The sequence below is a fragment of the Centrocercus urophasianus genome, unplaced genomic scaffold, assembly GCF_019232065.1.
Source record: "Centrocercus urophasianus isolate 14NV4802_14NV808 unplaced genomic scaffold, USGS_Curo_1.0 seq_9, whole genome shotgun sequence".
Taxonomy (NCBI): domain Eukaryota; kingdom Metazoa; phylum Chordata; class Aves; order Galliformes; family Phasianidae; genus Centrocercus; species Centrocercus urophasianus.
In genome coordinates, this window is record NW_024885532.1 from 113,383 (window position 1) to 136,833 (window position 23,451).

General features: G+C 41.0%; 1 protein-coding gene and 1 long non-coding RNA gene across 4 annotated transcripts in view; both read right to left on the reverse strand.

Annotated features, from left to right (window-relative positions):
* Positions 1–23,451, reverse strand: part of FARP1 (FERM, ARH/RhoGEF and pleckstrin domain protein 1) — a 202,369-nt gene that overhangs the window by 84,429 nt on the left and 94,489 nt on the right. The window lies entirely within an intron of this gene.
* On the reverse strand, positions 19,061–22,058 carry LOC122171534. Its single transcript, XR_006172015.1, has 3 exons — positions 21,140–22,058; positions 20,365–20,593; positions 19,061–19,146 (listed from the first exon to the last, which is right to left on the reverse strand). It is a non-coding gene; the product is annotated as an uncharacterized LOC122171534 (long non-coding RNA).

Consider the following 23,451-nt stretch of genomic DNA (forward strand, 5'->3'; position numbering starts at 1 on the left):
AAGTAAATATTTTCCCAAAGAGACTGATGCCTAAAAAATAAATGAAAAAAAAAACTCTTATGCCTTCTTGAACAAGATTTCCAGACTGTTACCATCATCTACATGCAATTCAAAATAGGCAGAATCTCCTCAAAAGTAAAACAAATCATTTGGAGAAGTAATTAAAAAAATGGTAGCCAGTGTGACCAAAATCCCAAACAAACACGTTTTTGATAAAGGCAAAATTATTCTTTCACAAAGAATGTGTGAAATCAATCATGCCTGATCACATACTGCAGTTTCTGCATATAGTGATAATTATCTCAACTCTAACAAAAAAAAAACAAAAACAAAAACAATGAAACAAACCATACCATCCAACCAGAAAAATGTCACCCTTTTATTATTACTCAAGACTTCTGTAAAACTCAGCAAACCAACAGCAGAAAATCTGACACAGTAAAATGCCATGCAATTAACCTAGTTCAAATACTCCAGGATGCTGAGATTGCAATACCGTTCATTTATATAACAAATTATTTGTGGAGAAAATTAGATGGGGACTAAAAGACAATTAAAAGCATTTTTACAAATATATCAGGAAAAAATGAGGATTAAGAAGAATCAGTATCCTCAAGAGGATATGAAGGGAAACACAGTGATGAACAATGAGGAAAAGACTGAAGTAGTTAATGTCTTTTTTGCCTCAGTGTTTATTAGTAAGGCCAATTGTTCTCAGGACTCTGAGCTGTAAGACACGAAGAGAGATGAAGCCCCTACAATCCAACAGGAAACTGCAAGTGATCGCCTCCAACGTTCTTAAGTTTATGGGGCTGTGCAGGATTCATCCAGGAGGTGGCAGAAGTGCTGACCAAGCCACTTTCAATAATTTAACAGCAGCCTTGGCCAACCAGAAAGGTCCCAGATGACAGGAGGTTAACAAATGTAACTCTAATCCTATGCTAGGAAAGAGGATCCAAGGAACTAAAGGCCTGCCAGTCTGACCTTAGTACCAGGGAAGGTCACAGAGCAGACCATTTTGAATGCCACTGCAAGGCACATACGGGACAATCAAATAATCAGATGCAGTCAGCAAGGGTTTATGAATGGCAGGTCCTGCCTGACTAATCTGGTCTCCCACTGTGACAAGATGGCCTGCTTAGTAAATGAGGAAAGGCTCTGGATGTTGTTTACCTGTTCTGTAAATTGCTTGATTCTATTTCCAATACTATTCTCCTGGCAAAACCAGCTACTCATGGCTTCGACAGGTGTACAGCTCACTGGGTGGCCAGGCTCAAAGAGTCACAGTGAATGGAATTAAATCCAGTTGGCAGCATGTAAGCAGGATTGCAGTGTTCCCGTGAGCTGTGTATTGAGGCCAGTTCTGTTTAACATTTTTATGAATGATCTGGATGAGAAGACTGAGTGAACCCCTATTAAGTTTGTTCTGATCAGACATTAAAAAGAATTTCCCTGTGGAAAAGTGGTCAAGCATTGATAGGGGCTGCCCACAGAAGTGGCAGAATCCCCATCCTTGGAGGCATTTAAGAGACGTATGGATGCGGCACTAAAGCATGCAGCTTAGTGATGGGACTTGGTTGAGTAGATGGTTGGACTTAATGATCTTGAAAATCTTTTCCATGATTTTATGATTCCATTATTCTGCTCCTATGTTCTCAAAGTAAGACTGAAATATGAAGTAAAACAATATAATGATTAGCTCTGACAATCCCCACAGAACATGCATTCTGCCTGAACGTTTACATTACTTCCACGTTAGCTTCCCATACATCACCACTTAAGACTAGTTACATACTGGGGTAGACTACACTATCTGGGAGGCAAGCAGCAGATTTTCCTCACTTCATTCTCATACTGCAATTTAACCACTTTACATATTAACTTGATATTTAAGACCAACCGTTAAATAAAAGCAGATGTATATTTTTGACTACATTACTTCTTAGGGGCAGTGTAACTTCATCGAGGTAACATTACACTTACAGTAACTGAATGAGTCAACAATTGAGCATTATATTCAAATGCACAAAATACGTAACATCTGCTCATAGCAAAGATGCTATTACCAGAAATGTGTATTCCTAACAACAATTTTAGAACTGTTGGGTAGATATGTACGTAAACAAATGGCGTATAGGAAATAGAGAGTTAAAAAAAGCCTTGTAGGCAACCATGTACCTAAGAGGCAAAGTGAGAATGGTCAAAACCAAAAGCAGTTACATAGTGAACAGTAAAACAAGTAAGAATTCGTTCAACCCATGGGCTGAAAAGATAAGCCACTATGCCCTGGGAATGGTCTGCAATCTTAAGATAGTTGGAGACTACACTGATATAGCTGAATCCTTCTCAGAGCTTTGCAACTATGAAGATGATGTTGATCACACCTGAACAAAGCTAGGCGGCAGGAAAGACAGCACATGTGAAAATAAAACTCAAGGAATGGTATATATTTGCATCAGCCAAGGCATGGTGTTAATAAAAGAACATACGGGTTTTAACTTGCTAATGAGTATGTTTAGACTAGAAATTTGAAGAAATGTTATAACTGGTCAATTAGTGAGGGTCTGGAAAAGTTTTTCATAGAGAAGATATGGGGCAGTAAATGTAAGTATATTTAAGATGGAGACAGAATAAATTTCAGATGGGATTACATAGCACGGCTGCTTGCAATAAGAGAGGCTATGCTCAGTAACCCAGAAAATCAAGTCTCACCCCATATTCCCAAAGACAATCTGAAAGAACCAAGCAATGCCAACTTATGATTTTGTCACAAGCATGGAATTTTTCTTCTTTAAGCCCCCATTACTGAAGCTGGGGGAAGAATCTGTTTTGAATTTAAAAAGAGAATACATAAAGTGTTAGTCTGGGGATTGAGGAGAAAAACTTTTAAAATATGAACTCAGCAAGCTCAAAAACCAGAAAGCAAATAAAAAGAACAAAACATCTGTTACTTCTTAAAATCTCGTGGTTTCTAAGCCACTGGGGGCAAAGAGAGGCTGATTCATGATTTCTAAATGCTGTCAATTCAAAGAAGCAGAGTAAAGTGCGAAGGAGTCCAAAACTCAACATACAAGAGCGCTAGAATGCCTAAAAATGGAAGAGGATAGATGCCTAATTTAAACATTCAACGTTCAAATGAGACTTCTTGAACTTCTTTGTTGTTGCTGCTGCTGCTTTGGAGCAGTGAGCAGCTATGAGCTTCAACCACAACCCTCTGGTTGCTCATGATGTCTTTGTCATCCTGGCTAAAATGCTTTCTGCTTTTCAGCTGCACTGAGGTCTTCTCCATTAGTTTTGTTTCACTGCCAGCCACAGCTCCTTCTCCTTTAAAAGCTGGCTGTTTCTGAGCAAAATTCAATAGACTTGTTAAGAAAAAACTTGTAAAACTAGACTGATAAACAAAGAAAACTACAGACTAAATCCTGTTAGTAAAGGATTCATAAAACTATAGCCAGTTTAATGCACTTTTCAGATATGGGATTGCTTCTTCTCTCTTTTAAAGAGACAACATAGCTCTTAAATAGCATCCACTTCCATTTATTCTGCATATCTGCACTCAAATGATTCCAATGCGCTGCAGCAATATTAAAAATAATGATTTGTTATAATTCAAAAATTAATTTCTATTTACTGCTCCCAACAGACTCCTGGGAACTACTGTTCAGCATCTGAGGCAGAATCAAACACAGGGATTTAGTAATTAGGATTATTCAGATTTCTCTTATTTTTCAAGGAGCGGGCAGACAAAGGTTTCAAGCATCAGTGTAGGGTCACTGAAGAACTCCCTCTTCCATTTGCTGACCTGCCTGCAGTACTTCTGTAGCTACTTTGGCTCTTTAGTCTCATCCCTTCAAACTTTCTTATTTCCAGTCTTAACTGCTTTCTTATACCTGCCATCTGCTAATTTTGACCTGACACATTACAGAAGTAGGAATCTCTTCGTAGGTTACAAGATCAGGGCACAGTAAAACCTTTAACTGCCTGAACAAATGGCAGCAACAGAAATACATAATTACAAATAATAATAAAAAAAATGTAAAAAACACCAATACGATCTGCTACACTATCAGCAGCAAACCCTTTATTACTTACAGAGTGAAACTGCTTTGACAGGTGATTAGGTTTCTGAAGGGTCAATTGAACCTCCAAACCCCTCATTCTCTTGTGACAAACAATTTCATTTTACTCTGGATTTCATGCAATACAGGTACTACACTGTAGGCTTTGCACACAAATCAGATTTGATGACTGTGAAGGCATTCTGGACTTAAGACATTGTGTAGCTATCCCATTACTATCCAATGAAAATGGCTGTCTAAACAAAAAGAGTACAAAAATGCTGACACCAAGCACAGGAACATACTCTTACATGCTCTAAAGTTTTAGAAAGATATTTCAAGCAGCTCTGACAATCAGATGGCACTGGAAAATTCCCTTACAAATTTGGCTACAAAATAGGTAACACTTCAATGTGCCAATAGTGAAACAGTAACCTATTGCTCTATGCTTCTTTTCTTCTTTGAAGATGCCAAGTCATACTCAAACTTTTCCACTCTCATCCCACCTTATGGGCAATGAGTCAAGAAATAACAAACATCTGCCTCTAAATCCCTTCACAAATACAATTGACTCAGGCTTTGGTCTTCTCTATCCCAGCACCAAGCATGCTTTCTATCAAATTAAAGTTTAATTAGAAAATACATCTGGACTTGGGGAGAAGCACTCATGCTTGCAACTGAAATATTTTCAACAGGAAGGTGGCAAGAACACAGATAAGCATCTAAACCTTTCCTTGCTCCTTCTGCTGGCTGGGTTCAGGATCACCTCTGTGCAAGGAATGACACTTACTTACAGCACTCCACTCTTGTTGGTCAATGCTGTCTAGGTGCCTAGATCAGTAAAGCAAAACAAAAGTTTCTTAGCAAATCTGTAATGAAAAGTCATCGCCGAAAGAATCAGAAAAAAACAGTAACACATCCATGAACAGAAATATGTAGATCACTCCAAAAGTAATGCCTCCTTTTAATTTGCATGGAAGCTGCAACAAATACAAAGAACATAGTAATACTGTTTGATACAGCAAATTCCCATCTACAAAACACTATTTCTCAACAGTCACCACCATTAGCTATGCATTTTTGCCAGCCATGCACAAGAGCCTGCATGCCACGCTCGTAAATATCTGAACCAGCAGAGGTGATCCCATTTCACAGCTGCTATGATGGTATCATTGCTAGGAAAACATTGCCTACACAGTCCATCTTTTCATCATCCCAAACAGATGGAAATCTGAGGACACCAAATCCAGACTACACAGTCCAGCCACAATTGACAGTGTGCTTTTAGTCTTCAAACTGCTATGGCATTATTGTGTTGCAAGAGAAAGGCTATCTTCTTCTCTGGCCTACTACACTGCAAGCTTGGCAAACAAATCACACAACAAATTTGAAGAAATTCTAGACTAATATGACACTGGATAAGTGTCCCATTGCTATCCCATGAGAATGGTTGACTAAATAAAAACTCTGGAAGTTCAAGCCTTCAGCTTAGCTAGTGTCATGATATTGCAGTCAGAGTTGATGGTTTGTCCAGGATCCAGGAAATCCAGAAGGATCACCCCTTTCCTTACCAAAAGATGGCACACATTACTTTACCCACTAAGGGCTGTGATTTAACTTCTTCTTTGATGGGAAATTCACACGTGTGCACTCCATGGACTGCCATTTTAATGTTGGTATGTAGTAGTGACACCATATGTCAACAATGCTAATAATGCAATCCAGGAAAATGTCACCTTCAGCCTCATTTTTGTTCAACAGATCCTGAAAAACTTGCAGACCATTCCTGCATGAGCACTCCTGGCCTTCATCAGGCATAAGCTGCAATACACCAACATTGCCATAATTGTTTCCAATGCACTGAGGCTGCTATTCAACTCTATGCACACAGTTCCCTGGTCATCACTTGCGATTCACATGGATGAGCTGATCGAGACACTCTTCAGCTTGCAGTGTGACAGCTGTGTACGGTCATCCAGAATGTGGCTTATCTTTCATGTTGCAGCTGAAACACATCACTCACTGCCTCACTGTGCTCACATACACTGTTTGGTCTCCTTCAACAATCAATGATCAGCGAGTGTCACTGAATGTCAATAGGTGCCATTTTTTTCCACATGGAGGAATTCAATGACACCTCTTTGCTTCATACACTCTTCCATGCCAGACATCATTTTGTGAGACTGACCCTCTGCTTCCATCAGTCACAAGGCACAAAATGGAATGGAATGTTGATGAGAAGATTCAATCTTTACTGCCACACCACCACCATCTGCCGCTGACATTGTGAGTTAACATAATAAAATAGGAGGCATTACTTTTGGATTAACCTTCAACCCAGAAGGTCAACCGTACCCTGGGTTGCATCAAGACAAGCGTGACCAGCAGACTGAGACAGGTGATTCCACCCCTCTACTCTGCTCTCATGAGACCCCACCTAGAGTACTGTGTCCAGGTCTGGGGGCCCCAGCACAAGAAGGACCTGAATGGTGCAGTCACTATACTGGAAGGAAAGGAAGCCATCCAGAGGGACCTGGACACACTGAAGAAGTAGGCCCATGAGAACCACTGAGGTTCAATAAGGCCAAGTGCAGCTTGCTGCACTTGGGCTGAGGCAATCCCAGGTATTTATTCACACTGGCAGAAGATCTCCTTGAGAGCAGCCCTGCAGAGAAGGACTTGGGGGTCCTGGTGGACAAGAAGCTGGACATGAGCTAGCAGTGCGCGCTTGCAGCCAGGAAGGCCAACTGTGTTCTGGGCTGCATTAAAAAAGGGGTGGCCAGCAGGGAAAGGAAGGTGATTGTCCTCCTCTACTCAGCTCTTGTGAGGCCCCAGTACATGGGCCTCCAGTACAGGAAGGACATGGAGCCCTTGGAGGGGGTCCAAAGGAGGGCACTATGATGATCAGAGGGCTGAAGCATCCCTCCTGTGAGGAAAGCTTGAGGGAACTGGGATTGTTTAGCTTGGAGAAGAGAAGGCTCTGGGAGACCTCACCGTGGCCTTCCAGTACTTGAAGGGAGCATAGAAACAGGAGGGGAACGGCTGCTTACGAGGATGGACAGTGATAGGACAAGGGGGAACGGTTTTTAACTGAGACGGGAGGTTCAGGCTAGATATTAGGAGGAAATTTTTCACCCAGAAGGTGGTGACACACTGGAACAGGTTGCCCTGGAAGGAGGTTGTGGATGCTCTGGGGGGACCTTATAGTGGCCTTCCAGTACCTAAAGGGGACCTACAGGAAAGCTGGGGAGGGACTTTTGTAAGGGCATGTAGTGATAGGATGAGGGGAAATGGTCTTAAATTGGAAGAAGGTAGATTTAGACTTGGAAGAAATTTTTTACTATGAGGGTGACGAGACACTGGAACAGGTTGCCCAGAGAGACTGTGGATGCTCCCACCCAGGAGGCATTCAAGGCCAGGCTGGACGGGACTTTGAGCAACCTGATCTAGTGAGAGGTGTCCCTGCCTATAACAGAGGGGTTGTAACTAGATGATCTTGAAGGTCCCTTTCAATCCAAACCATTCTATGATTTATGTATTTGTTTTGACCTTCCAGTTCCCCTCTGTATTTTAGAGGACGATAACAATGAAAGTAGAAAATGAGGTTATTTTTTAAATTCTTGTTAGCTGCTTACTGCTTGTGAACAAATGAAAGAAGGCTGCTAATACAGCATTCTCAGCCATCAGCTTCCCCAAAGCACTGTTACTGCTGTAGCAGAATTGCTGCTTTGAACCTTGGAAGCAGTTGCTGTCCTTGAATTTGCATAAAAAGGTTAAATATTTTAGTGGTTAAAAAAAAAAAAAAGGAAAAAAAAAAAAAAAAAAAAAAAAAAAAAGGAAAAAAACAATCAAAAACTGTCCTGTGAGTAACAGTTTTATATTATCCCAAGGGTCATGATTTTCTTTATAAATTACTCAGGAATTACTTTTCCATAACATAAACTCTCTGAAATCTCATATCTGCATTAGCTTGTTACGTCCGCAGTCCAGAAAATGAGAATTCAAATCTATTTCCATATTTTTAAAACATTGTTTTTGAATGCACTGTTGGAAGAAAATTGCACAAGCATAATCCTGTCTGTCCTCTTTCCAATCTGAAAAGCAAACTGCAGTATAGCTAGCAGAAGAAAAATCTGCTAACGTCTTTAATCTATAATTAATGTCAACAACCTTTAAAGTCTGTAATTCTTGCATCTCACATTCATATTTTAAAGGTACAACAGTTATGAGTTATGCTGGGTATGTAGACACTTTAAAAATTAATGGACTAACACAACATTTAACAGATAACAAAATAAATAGCAATATTTTTTGTCAGTTTGGAATTTCTTTTTTCTTTAAAATTAGAAAAAGTAATTGAACCACTTGTTAAAGTTACCATCTCTAGCCTCTAGTTTTACTTTGTTTGCTTATCTATGTCCATCAGTCCTAATATCCAGCAACGCATCGATTTGCCATGAATTTTTAATACGTACAACGACTTCCTGAGTCATTCCCACTTACTTTAAAATACACAGTTAAAAAATAGTCAATTAAGTGCATTTCAAGAAATATTCAATTCAACACTGACTGCTCTTTCTGTAACTAGAGCCTACAGATCACAATTCCATCACTTTGATTCTCATTCTTTCTCCATTTCTCATTGTCTTCTTACTTAACTGTGTTTCCTTGAAAATTACGCTGTATGTAAAATCTCTACAAGCAGTCCATCCCAAAAGTTCTCCCATAAAACAATCTTACTGCTTGTGTACTGATATGCATGCTTTTAATGAAGGCACTAATATGTATTGCTCGTGCTTGCAGGACCTAAAGTCCACACAAGACTGTTCTAATGTGGAGCCCAGGACTCTTCTACTACTATTTAAGAAGAAGCCTGCATTTTGCCCCATCCCTGGAGGCATTCAAGGCCAGGCTGGATGTGGCTCTGGGCAGCCTGGTCTGGTGGTTGGCGACCCTGGACATAGCAGGGGGGTTGAAACTGGATGATCATTGTGGTCCTTTTCAACCCAGGCCATTCTGTGATTCTATGATTTCAGCTGTGAAGGAGGGGGATACTCAGAATTCCAGTTAAATACAGCTTCCTCACTGGATTAAGACAAACAAAAGAAAAATACATTATTCCAACAGAAGTAGTATCAACATTGTTTTAGAGTTTGTTTTTGAACCAGCAGCTACTGGAAAAAATTCATAGTATAGAGTTAGCAGTAGGGAATGTTTTTCTCTTCAAGATGCCAACTCTAGGTAGGCACTACTACTGAAGGAGACTGGAGACAGATGGAAAGAGTCAAGTGTTAAGACTTTCAATTTGAATTCAGTTTGGATGCAGTGATTCTTGTAAGCAAAAGCAAAATAGGTAGATGTAATAATACATGCTACAAAGCCTACAAAAGCTCCTACATTTATTTTGATAATTTATCTTAAGTAGTCAATGCTAGAAAAACTTGCTACATGCCATAGGAGAAGTAGACAGTGCAACCTACAGTTGGGCTGGTCATTTATTTTCCATTATTAAACACTGTTTTTAGTTACTTTCACATTTTTGCTACGTCACATTCTACACCAAGTAGATGTTCTTACTAAAGTTTTATCCACATTAGTTTAGGCAAACCTCTGAACAGGAGAAAAGCAAAACATTGGTTCCTCATTTTATGGCTGTGCATGTACTTCTTTGCAAAGGTTCAGCTGATGTCGTGCTACTGAGAAGAGGCTAAAAATCTAGACAAAGTACAGTCTAAAGTCAGAACTGTTCCAGGAAGAATTACTGAGAAAGTTCCAGCTCATGGCATAATAAATCTGTATCAGTGTCCAGAACATGGCTGCAGCCTTAATCCTGCAATGCATTTATGTTTGAATTTAGGAAAGGAAAGATTCTTTTAGACGTCTTAATCCAATTATTTAAGATTATTTCTTAATTAATCACCTTTGTGAAAGCTTGATCCCAGTGAACCAAAGTGCTTCTCAATAAAAGAATTAACAGAGCACGCATGCACTCCCTACCACCAGATAACATCCAAAAAAATGATTGAGAGCTTCAGACATTGAACAGAGAAAAAATGATTATCATATGATCATTTTCCCTTTGAGTCCAATATTGTTTTCTGGAAGGACTTAATGACTTCAGTATCCTATAGTCTGAAACTAATGTATGATTTAGCTTTGTGACTGTGGAATCTGCTGCAGCATCAGATATTTTGGCAGTAGAAAGGAGCACATACTGAAATTATTTTGAAGCTGTCATTTGCATATACCCAGGCAAGCATGCAAAATCAAACTGAGATATTGTTCAAAATCCCTTAGGAGACACCCATATTACAAACTCTCCCTCCTCCCGTGACAACACTGCTGTATCCCATTAAAAGTCACTTCAGCCACAGAGAAGCTTGCATTAGTAAGTCCCCAAAGGGACTGCGGCTTGTTGGTGTACCATCTCTTGAATACCCAGGAGAGCTGTGCTGGAATGCCAGCCACCCGAACGTCCCACACCTGTGGCAAAACAGGCCTTTGAATTTGACAGTTGCCCTGAAACCAACCTAGCAACAGGAAAGGGTCACAGTTGAAATTTCCTTCATCCAACCTCAACCCCAAGAACACTTGGAGGTTGTGACAGTAGTTTCTTCAGCAGAAGGATGACCAGCATTGATTTTACCTGCACTGCAGATTAGAGTTAAGAGATGCTGCTGTACCAGCACCTCCCAAGCCTGAAGTGCTGCCCCTACCAGTAGGTTTGCCCAAAGTCCTGGGGTTTGCCTGCACATTCTGTCAAATGAATCTTCCTGAGTGTTCACCTTCATTCATAACTTTCCAAATCTTTAGCTCCTCAGAAGGACAGCGAGAACATTAACCAGAATGCTCTTTTCCTGATAGATTACATCCTGCCCTCAATGAACTTGCAGAAATGTTAATGCTCTTCTGGGTGGGATTAAACAGTCTGGTCTTTTCTGAGGTAAACAAAACAAGAGAAAGACTGCTCAGTGCTTAACTAAGTAAGAAGAAGCAATCTGTCAGAAGAAAGCCTCCCTCTCCAAGCCATACTTTTTTTACACAATGGCAAAACCATTTTTCTTCTGCATAATATAGCTTCGTTTGGGCAGTGGCAAGACTTTCATTGGAAGAGATACTTCCAAGATGCCCAGGTGGTATTTTCCCCATTTTTCTGTGTACATCCTCTTGTCCCAGCACGCAAACGCCCTCCCCACTTCACTATACAACCCTCTCACCTGACTTCTCTACAAATAGTTTTTGGGTGAGTTTATCAGTCTGAAGAGAGATTTATATGCAGGCCAGGAAAATAAGCACAAGTAGTTCAGCATATATGTTGCGTATAATTTGATACACTCCTTCCAGTGATTTTTATCAGACAAAGCCTACTGCGTGTTCAGTTGCAAAAATGTGTAATGTTACTGGAGCAGATGTATTTTCCTACAAAGACCCTACTCTTAACAGAGTTCACAAGTCTTCTTTCCTCTCTTCTCTACTCTCCTAAAAAAGGGAACAAAAAAGGAGAAGAAATGTGCAAAATCTTTATCAACACAAACTTGGATAATAGGGACTGCAAACTGCTAATTAATTGCAGGGCTACGCCTTATTTTCCTATTGCAGAGCAACCACAAGCAGCCTAGCATTTGTCTGCACATCTATTAATTCATCAAGAAAGCTACAGCACACGAAAAACAAAATTCCTGTGTTATTCTGCAATTACAAGGGGGAGAGAAATGGAGCCACATTTTATAATTCTTTGGGCGCCAAGCCCTTAAATTTGCACTAGCGAGCCTTGTGACATTCAGAACTGCCACCAACCAATGAAGTAACATTCCCAGCTGTGTCTTGCTTCTCTCACCTCACAGGGAGCCCAGCTGATGTGCTGGAGGGAAGCTGTTCACACTTCATTATTATGGGCTTATTTTCCTTTCTCTTTTAAGCATTCATAAGAACCTACAATGCCAAGGACTGAATTAGGCACGATGAGAACCACCACATATTCATCTTAAAAAGCATCAGGTTAATTTCTCTAATGTTAAATTTAACATAATGAATGACATAACCTTATTCCTCATTCAACTGTCAGGAGAAAATATTTATGTTTACCATTAAATATCTCACTAAGATAGAATCATGGAATCATGAAGGTTGGAAAAGACCACTAAGATCATTTAGTCCAACTGTCAAACCATCACCACCATTCCCACTAACCATGTTCCCAGTGCAGCATCTATTGGTTTCTTGACCACCTTCAGTGACAGTGACTCCACCACTCTGTTGAGCAGGCTGCTCCAACTCCTCACCACTCTTTCTGAAAAGAAATTATTCCTAAAATCCAATCCAAACTTCCCCTGGTGCATCTTCAGGTCATTTCCTCTCATCCTATTGCTTGTTACCTGGAAGAAGAGAACAACCCCCACCTTGCTACAATCTCCAGTTAGACAGGGTGCAAAGAGGCTTATATGCCACGTTATGTAGAAATGAGAACACTTCTGAGTCTAGAGTATGCTCAACTTTTTCCTAAACCCACTATTCTGAATGGTCAACTAAAAGGTAGACAAATATTTACACAGATTTTGTGAATGGCATATTGGGAACACTGAAATCTTGCCTTCCTTTTCCTATGGAAAAAGAAAAAGTAGCAATGTGTTCTATAAGGTCACTTGACGTAAATTCCATGTAATCTGAAAAATTAAGAATTCTGATATATCAAATACAAAATTGAGACTTCAGACATACTCAGAATAACCACTTTTTTTCTCCATGCTTCTGTTTCTTTATTTCAGGCACATATTGCCAAGTATCTCTATTGCCAGCACCCTGGTTCTCCCCTTTCCACCTTGCCACCTGGTTTCATCACAGCTTACTGGAGAGTCTTCATCCACATTCTCTGACAGAGACAGGGAAGAGAGACTCAAACACTATGAAATTCTCTTTTATTACAGTTTAAACAGATTGTTTATGGAGATGTTTTGAAACCTACACAATATCAGCCAGATTAAAGAACGAAGGAGTAATTTAAGAAGAGCATTTTTAGCAAATCTAGATTTATACATTCTACAATGTGAAGCAGACAAGGCTCTCTCAAGTAAGCTCCAGGGACAAAAAGCTAAGCACATCTGCAGAAAACACTTTCTCTCTCTGTGCTTTGATCAGCTCTCCCTGCATCCTAGAAGCTACTGCATTCCCCCACAACCAGGTCATTTGGGGACAGTTGCCAAGCCCAGTTACACTTCTCCAATCCAGGACAGCCACTTCCATTCTCCAGATCACATTTCTCTGGGCACACGTGCCCAACTAAATGTGCAAAATGGCAGATACATGCACTGGCACCCACTGTTTTATTTCTGCTGGGTTGCAGACTATTGTTTCCAAACAGTTCAATCAACTTTCTCCCCAGTTCCAAGCCTCTTTTCTCCTGTAACAGCAGAGACAAATAATTAGGTCTGCCCCACCCCAAACCTCTGAACTCCCCTTTAAAAGTGTACTGTAAGATCTTCCCTTTCCACCACTGTCACCTGTCTCACATCCCAGCAGTTAAACACTTGGCACCGCAACCAGTGTGCAAGAGCTCCAGCTCAAGGACAACTTATACTTCCTGCAACAGCAAATTAGCAGAGATTAAAAGAGATGATAAAGAACTTAACTTTGCCACTATGGTACTGGTTCATTAAAGCTCTTAAGAGGTTACTGAATAATTTATTGAACAAAACAAAACAAAACAAAACCTTTACATTTGAAAGTGGTGAACAGTCTCATTTCCAATGCTGCTATTTCAACACCCTTCACTGGAGTGCATTCTTCTTTCTTCCTGGTTTTACTAGGTATAAATTCTCTTCAGTTTCTGTACTGTATTTCTGGATGGCTTTACATTTTCTTCCGCTCCTTTCCTGCCTCCTCTTCTCCCCACTGATGAATACTATCCCACTCTGACATCTCTCACACATCCTGATGATTTTCCTGGAACTATGAAATCTGGAATCCCATGTCCAATACATTGACAGTTCGTTCAAAATAAGAACAAATCCCAGAGTCTAGAGTTTCATACAGAAGATAAAAACTCCTGATTGATATGCAACCCAAAAATGTCAGAAAAGAGACACAATGACTTTTTTCTTTTTAAGTGTCTAAACCTTTCTTTCTGGTGTTTGAGAACAGCAACATCATGTCCTTTGATACCTGCATCATATCATTTGCTGCTCAGAGGCTCCTCCAACGCTCAACCATCCCACAGGCTCTCTGGAGAAAGAAAGGTCACTCCTTCCACACTTGCTTTAACTCACTCTAGATCTGCCTTGTCATAGAATCATGGAATGGCTTGGAAGGGACCTAAGGATCACGAATCTCCAATGTCCCCAACACATGCAGGGCCACCAACCTCCCCATTTAATATTAAACCAAGCTGCCCAGGGCCCCATCCAACCTGGCCTTGAACACCTCCAGGGACGGGGCATCCACGACCTCTCTGGGCAGCCTGTTCCAGCATCTCACCACTCTCTCTGTAAAGAACTTCCCCCTGACATCCAACCTAAATCTTCCCTCCTTCAACTTAAAACCATTTCCCCTTGTCCTGCAGTTATCAACCCTTTCAAAGAGTTGATTGCCCTCCTGTTTGTAGGCTCCCTTTAGGTACTGAAAGGCTGCAATGAGGTCACCCCGCAGCCTTCTTTTCTCCAGGCTGAACAAGCCCAGTTGCCTCATCCTGTCTTCATAGGGGAGGTGCTCCAGCCCCCTAACCATTCCTGTGGCCCTTCTGAAAGGGATAAGAGTAGCAATGCATGATCTGCTGGGCTCTTTTCTACACTTACCCCCCAGCAACTTATTTTATTGATCTTTGTCTGTAATCAGATGTTTCTCTATGCCACTTTGGGTAGGATCTTACAATTCAGAAGAGATAACAAGAAATTATGACACGGTGAAGAAGAAGATAATTGCCATCTCAGCCCTTCTCAAACACTGGTTTAATCTGGATGTTTTCAAACATTCCTAGATTTCTGTTCTCCATACAACATGAGTCAGGTGCAGGTCAGCAGACTGGGAAAGTCCCACAAGAACGAGATTATTGGTTTTCCTAGATTAATTGCACCAGCCCTGAAACTTTACAGCACAATTAAACTGACTTAAATCTGACTTGAGCATCTAGATTAATTTTTTTTTGTTTGCTTCCTCTAGCACTTGAATGAGATTTATGCAAAGGCTGAGCATGATGACACCTCTTCATTAGACTCAGACTTTGACCCTGTAGATAGGAGGTGGGTTCCAGCAGGCCAGGAGTTGCACTGCATGGCTGAGGCACACTGGCAGTACAGTGGACCGCAAGTCCTTTGACTCCAGCATGCATATTATACTGCAGCCATTTTATTAACATTTTGATTTCAAAAAGGAATTTAAAAACACAAGTACTGGATGAGCACAATGGTTTATCATATATCCCATACAATATACTGCATAATGTAACATTACAAATCACCTTCAACTATAATGGTGAAGTTCCTGCACTAAGTCACTGGGTATACCCTGATTTCCATCCAATAAAGAAGTTGTTAAATAGCCAGGCTGAAGAAAAACAGGGAAGCCTAAACAACACATCATAAAATAAACAGTTACCAAGCCAGTCACTGTGAAGAAAAGGCTGGGAGGGGAAGGTAGCAGGGTTTGTCCTTTTTTTAAAAAAAAAGTAACAAAAAAAAACCCAAACAAGTAAAGGGAAGAAAAAAAAAAAAAAAAAAAAAAACTGCTTAGAAAACTGACACCTACATGCAAACGCTGCTTCAAAGCTTCAGCACAATCTCTCAGGGCAGAACAATAGAAGCTCTGTACTCATAAGCAGCGCAATCTGTTCCAGTCAGGAAGAGGGTGCCCTCACCGTTCACAGCAAATGTATTGCTCCCTGGTGCTTGGGTCTGAGGAAATTTGGCTCAAGCTCTTGAAAATTCATCATCTTCAAAGCAGGACGACGTGCAGCAAGTAGGTACTCCAGTGACAGAGGCTGCAGTTAATGCCTGATGCTTCTAGCAGTGTTTGCCTACCCTGCTCTTGCTCAGTTCCCGCAGCTTTCAGGCTGGGAAAGAGGCAGAGCTGCAGTTAGAGATAAGGTTGCACTGCAAAGCACCCCTTGTTCCTCTGAAGTCCTTACAATACTTGTGAGCAAGCAAAGGGTAACTGTGTGCAACAGGAGGTAGTCTTTATCTTGCTAAGAAGGAAGAAAGCATGGATTCAGCATGAGAGCCGTCTGCTCGTTAAAGAAAAAATCATCTGTCTGCTGTCAGGCCTACTGAAAAACCCTTCAATTAGGCTGTTTACAGAGGGTTGGCTTACTCTGCTCAGGGAGCTGGACTATGTTGCAGCAGGACCTAAGATGCTGCTCTCTGTGGGTTACCCTAAGGAGGTCTGACCTAAATAAGAGTTGATCAGGTGGCCCAGGATCGGCACTGATCCACTCAGGGCTTGAAATACCACACCAGCTTTGGGCTCATTTCAGCAACAGAAGGTAGAAATATCCAGTGTTCTGTGAAAGCCAACCTCTCTCTGGTGGGAAAAGCCCTGCTGCAGGAGTACATAGTGCCACAGCTCCATCCCTGCAGAGCTGTGCTGAAGAGAGGGCAGACGTAGGCATCTTCCTAGCAGAAAGGCATTTGGAATGGCTACTTTAGCTGGGCATCCAGTGTGGCATACATACAATTTCACTACGCTATTACTTCCATCAAAAGCACGTCCTATGTTCTCATCCAGATTCATGTCCTATTTACATATACTCTGTCCACACCCAGAATAATTAACAGCTTGCAGGTAACATACGGGCTTTAATTCCAAATCTGGCTTCATCTTTTTTACCATTATGTTTGAGACATGTAGGAGGTCACCAGGTATCCCCACACACTTTAAGCATACATTTGCTTCTGACTTACTTGTGCTGGGATGCTCCCAGCCTCCCTGTCTGAGCAGCAGCAACCAGCAAAGAATGAAGTGACTCAAGTTAACATGTTATTGAAAACAACCACAGGTTGGGTTTCTGCCAAATGCCCTGGGCTTCTCAGGACAATTAAGCAAGGAGCTTTCTTTCTGTTAGGACACCTGACCCACCAGAAAGTTCCACAAAGTAACTGACCTGCCAGAACAAATGCTGTAACAGAAAATGAATGCCTATCACAGAGTTGAAAGGATTTCTGAAAAAGCTTTATGATGGCAGCCAACTCACAGCTAAGAGTGGCAGGCTCTGATCAGCAGCATGCTGTAGCATGTGATCCAGCATCGCACAGCCCTTGTGGAGCTTAATGGCATGGGGAACGTGTCCCAGGGAGAACAACTCGCAGCCCTGTTAGCCTGTGCAGATGCCCACTCAGAGCTCAACTTCAAAGAGCGGCTCGCCTTTCCTTGGATTGGAAAGCTGAGCGACTTCCCTTCAGCCTTATTCATCTGCTGTGACTTTCACCAACAGCAACTGCAAGCAGCCATCCATAAAAGCTGGGGTGGGAAAGAGAACGAGAGATGTGTCCTTATTTCTCACAGGGTAAGGAGAGCACTGGGGATTTTCCAGGCATCCAGGAACAGGAGAAGAGCAATCAAAGACTTCTGGTGGAACATCTTTCCAAGAGGTACCAGGATCCCCACGCACATACAGGGTGTATTACTACCTTAAATGCTAATAGGCAATTACTAATCAAGATGACCTTCAGTTCTGAACACAGCAGTGCTCTCAGCACCAGAGGCACCTCAAATGATGCCACCTGAGCTCAGCTCTTTCTTGGTCTATTCACACAGGCAAGATCAGCTAGCAGATAAAACATCACAGAGATGCTTGTCATGGGGACTCACTACCCCACTACTTCGACTGAAAATCAGTTCCATGGGAATGCAATAGCATAGGAAGCAAGATTTCCTTCTCCCACTGAAATAAGAAGCACCTTATCACTGGTAAACAGCAGCCTGCTGTCAAAAGCTGATTTCTTCTATTTAGCCAGCACAGAAGCCTGTAAGGCAAAATGTAAGCAGGTAGTTGGTAGCTCTAAAATGACAAAAAATAGATTACAATCCAGAGAGTTTTTCAAGATTAAGTGATTATTCAGACATTCCCAGGACATGCATTTTCTACCTTCACAGCAAAAGCCAGAAAATGGAGGTTGTGAAGTTTAAATGAAAGAAATGAAAACACTTCATAACAAGTCATATAAAAACATGAGATACAAATTGAAAAGGTACTGACACTTTTTAAGGAGATAAAGACACTGATGCAAATGCATCATGAAAAGTTTAAGTCACTATATTTCAAAAAGTCCTTTATATGAGCACAGAATATTTTACATAGAATCACAGAATCACCAAGGTTGGAAAAGACCTCCAAGATCATCCAGACCTCCAAGATATCCATCTGCATATCACCAATAAATCTCACTAAACATTCTTAGTACAACATCTAAATGTTCCTTGAACACCTCCAGGGTCGGTGACTCCACCACCACTCGGGGCAGCCCATTCCAGCATCTGACCACTCTTTCAGAGAAAACATTTCCTAACATCCAACCTCAATACCCCCAGGCTCAACTTGAGGCCATTCCCTCTGGTCCTATCACTAGCTACACTAGAGAAGAGGCTGACCCCCAGCTCACTACAACCTCCTTTCAGGTAGTTATAGAGAGTGATAAGGTCTACCCTGAACCTCTTCTTCTCCAGACTGAACATGTCACACAGATTTCTCCAGACTGACTAGAAAAGTAGTTGCTTGTTTGATGATAATCTGTAATAAATTAAAAAAAAAAAAACAACAAATTCAGCTGCATCTCTTTGATCCCCCGCGCATTTAGACAAAAAAAAAAAAAAAAAAAAAAAAAAAAAAAGAAAAAAAAACCACCAACAGAAAGCTAAAAATGCCTTTATTTTGAAAAATCCAAAAAAAGTATTAGAATTTGCAATACAGTTTCAGTGTCCAATAGTGACAACAAATGCAAGCACACTTCATAAAAGCAGAGTAGATGATTTTAACGGTCTACCACATATAAACTTCCATAGCATCACAAGAGAAGGAAGGAGAATATGATGAATCAATAAGATTTTCCTTTATGGTACCAGCCAAGAGCTTCTGATTTCTCTTTTTGTCCCACAAAGAACTTTTCTGAAAGAAAAGGCAGAGGAGTTACCAAAATAGAAAGAATCAGGAGTACTGGCAGAAGTGTAGGCAGATGGAAGAAAATCTCAGGGGCAGGTAAAAAGTAATTGTTATGAATTGGGTGTCTTTCTTACCAGCATCTCACTTGGAAAGGCTGATAGCATACAATTCAGAAATATCTGAAAAACATTTATGGGAGAGGTGGTACGTTTCTCCATATACATTGCTTCCTTGCCATCTTTTTACATCCAATCTGCCTTCTATATAAACTAAGCAACTGTTCTGGCTGCTGACCTAGGAAAACCAATGCAGTTTTTATATTCGAGGTTTTTTTCCTTGACCAGTAAGGCCAGTAATTATGTTTTAATTTTTGTTTTCTTTTTAATGGGATTTATACAGACTCTGCAAAGTCTTTAGCCCTTCAATGAATAACGTTCACACACTAAGCCACAATGGTGGAATAAAATAAGAAGTTGCTTAAGAAGTTGCATTCATGAAGATGAATTTGCAATCCACACAACATGATGAACCAGATGTAGGTCAGCCTTTGCAGTGTTGGACTTGGTTTTAATCATGCAAACCTAAAAAATTTTGAAAAAAGACAAAACTTCAAGTTTTGTCAAATAGCATCTTATCTGTAGCCCCCAACCTTACTTCCTAACAAGGAGCCTAACAAGAAAGGACTGAGTAAAGCATCCTTGAAAAGGAATACTGAAATTTGGGTCTTATCCAAGATCTGCCGTAACTGAGATATCAAAAGAAAATACCTCAGTGTAAAACATGGTTTGCAGACTATCGTGAAGGCATATTTATGTAATTACTTATTCTGTGTAGTTCAAATACACAGAACAAGCACCTCTCGTCAAAAGAAGTGTTTCACAGCAACTGTATACAAATACCTTTGCAAATTCTAAGTTGGAAGTGAGCAAGGTGAGGGAACAAATTCAAACAGAAGTGAAAGAGACACCAAAATCTCTCTGTTCTCCAAAAACAAACAAAATCAGCTGAAGTCTGACAGCAGAGGAGGAGGGAAAATATTAGAACACGGTACGCTGTGCTGGGAAGAGTTTAAAAATCCCTGCCTTTAAGGCCAGGCCCTTTGCAGAAGGCAGTGCAGCTCCTCTCCTCCCTCACAACCATGTGAAGCACTCCTGCTATGAGGAGAATGTTTTCTGCATCCCATTCCTGTTCTTACAGGCTCTGGGCAGTTGAGCAAACACTTACCTACTTCAGGTAAATAAAATTAATCTGACTGGCTTCATGCGTTGTTTTTCTGACCAGCAGCACCGACTGCCACTGAAGCACTAAAATGGCTGGGCCATCCCTGTTTAACTTTCTGTGTTCCTGAGCAGTAGAGGTCAACACAAGGAATCTTTTGATAAGGATGCAAGAACAGGAGCTCTGACTCATGCTGGGTGTAGTTGCAACATGTGCCTCCACTGGTGAAGAAAACCTGTTCTCCCGGGGGAAAATCATAGAATCATAAAGTCATCAACATTGGAAAAGACCACTACGATTATCTAGTGCAGCCATCAACCCAACACCACCGTGCCCAATAACCTTGCAGGAGAACTAGGGAGGCCATGGCCTCACCGAGGTCGCATGCCCCCACAGTCCAATGCCTCGTACCAAAAGCAGAAGCCCTTCCTGCATATTCTTTGTGCAAACAGAACTGACAAAAGCATGTAGTTTTGAGTTTAACATAACCATGCAGGTCAGTATGACAGGGTTACGTGCTGTTGAGAGGCACTGTGCCTGCCTATACAAACCAAACCTTCAGCTTGGGGAAGCTTAGGGCTGCAGCAGCATTAAAAATGTTGGCTCTTCCAGGGCATGGCTGAAAAAGAGCTGGGCTCCCTTGCTCCACTGATCCCAGGGAGTGGGATGCTGCAGGTGCCAGTAACCTTTTCTTTCCACTCACCAGATCAAAGCCAGCACACTGAGCGTAAGCAGACACTGGTACCACTCTCCTTGTCCACAGCAGAGTGAGTATTATTACCTGGTCACACACACCTCCATAGGGCTTGCAGGGGAGGAGGCATGCCCGGTCCACTAGTGAACTCCAACGCCATGATTCTCAAACACACAACTCCTCAAGGCCAAAAAATCTTTCTCGCAAATGTAATCATGTGGCTTCCCAGCAGGGAGGAAAGTGCTTTCAAGCTTAAAAGGCTTATCAGTCAAGCTTACTCCTCTGACCTCTGGGATAAAGTCATACCACGAGGCTATGGTGCTACGTAACAGCAAAGTCATCTGGAAACGCTTTAAGGAAGTACAGAAGAGAGAGAGGTCTTCACAAACCCCCAGTTAAACGTCAGCACGAGAAAGGGAGCATGCAGCATACTGCACTGTCATTAGTCCAGGGAGATCAAATGTGTGAGAGGGAAACATGATACATATTTAGATGGTGCTTAAAATGTACGTAGCAATATCTCGAATCCTTCACCAAGACAGCAAATCAAAAGAGTAATTTGCTCAGTATTTTTAAACTCACCAGGCAACTACAGCACTTGGGGATAGCAGCAATATGAATCATACTCAATCTAATGACCATGTGATGAATGGACTCCCACACTAATATTATTGTGTGCAGCCTTCAATATGTCTTTGGACAATTTTTAGTAGCAGAGAAATCCAGAAACTAACCTATGAGTTTTGATTCACACTACTTACTGCTCTATCACTTCCACAGCATTACTAAGGCGTAACTTTCTTCACCTGCTGTAAATTTACAACCACATATTATTCTTTTATGGAGTAATCTTTAGACTTACTCTAAGCACATTTTGTTTGCGATTGAAAGGTTAGTACGCAGCTGAGCTAGCAGAAGATAAATCAGACCAACTGCATGAACTGATCCAATGGCTGAGCTCAAATGAAAGTTCTGCCTTTCACTTAGAACAATATAAGAGATGGTAAAAAACACTTGTGCAGCAGGGTAGAAATGATCTAAATGCCAACTACACGAGACTACCTGCACTACCACAGCTATTTTCTGCTGAACAGTGTTTGCATGACCAGTTTTTACTGTTGCAGATCACATTGGCACTGCTCTGACAACAATCACTCAAGGGGCATGGAAATTCAGATCACCAGTTCCAACTGGGAGCTCTGCATGCTGCATGAGTTAACCTAACACACTCATTTCTACAAAACCTAGGATTGTTCCTGGCTTCTCATCACTGCAAGAATGGCTTTAAAGGTACTCAACCAAGCACATGCCAATGCAATGGTGTATTTCAGACTATGAGATAATTTCTATGCTGTGATGCTTCTGTAAGTTTTGTTAGAGGGTTACAGTACGGAATTATCAGTACACCAAGTAACACACCTGTTGCTATACATACAGACCGCTTGGTCAAATATGAACCAGTTGGGAGTTATGTCAGTTTAACACTGAAAGCTGCATAACTGCAATAAGAGCAGACACAGTAGGTGGCAAGACATGCAGTGGGGGGAAGGACCTAGTATCAAAGTAAGAAGTAAATGAGAAGTCCTGCAGGACCCTTTCTTGCAAGAACAAGGAAACAGAGACAGAACAGCAGCTAGAGGGGAGTAGTGTTTCAAATTTATAAAAAACCTACAAGAAGAGAAGGAAGATGGCCTTTCACCATCGTCTTCCAAATAAATCAGTCACTAAGATTTTCACTCTATGAAGAAATTACATAAAAAAGAATTGCTGTTTTACAGTCTATCAAGTATGCGTATAGTAGTATTAGAGCTGCTTAGCCAAATAGTTTATAGAAGGGTGGGAAGCTCCTGTGAAACCATTCGATCATTAGGTTAAATGATACATGAGTTGAGTGGCATTAAACAGTATGCTTTTGGGAAGTTCAGCAACATGTTTGAAATGAAGACTTAACTTGCACTTACAGCAATACAGCACTACTTTTAATGAATCAAGTAATTATCGACTCTATAAAAAGAAATGTACCCCCGAGCACTCAACATCAGAAGCACTGCATTCATTTCCAATTAAAGACCAGAAATTGCAAGACCTGTGTTGTCTCTGCTCCCACTTGGAGTCAGTTGAAATTAATGGTGCTCAACATTTTCCAGGGCCAAACCCAAAGGCAGAAGCACTCATCTGACTTATGTGGCCACTTCAATTGGAAAGTACTGAAACTTTGGAAATGAGAGAAGTGAAAATAATTCTGAATTCATGTGTAGAACTCTTTTTTATTATTAATTTTTTTTTGCTGAAAAAGCGTTCTATGAGCATGAAAACTCCTCCATGTTTCCAACTGATGTAAAGTGAAAATTCTAATGGTAATCAATGGAAATCTCGAAAATCCGTAAGAAACCAGAAGG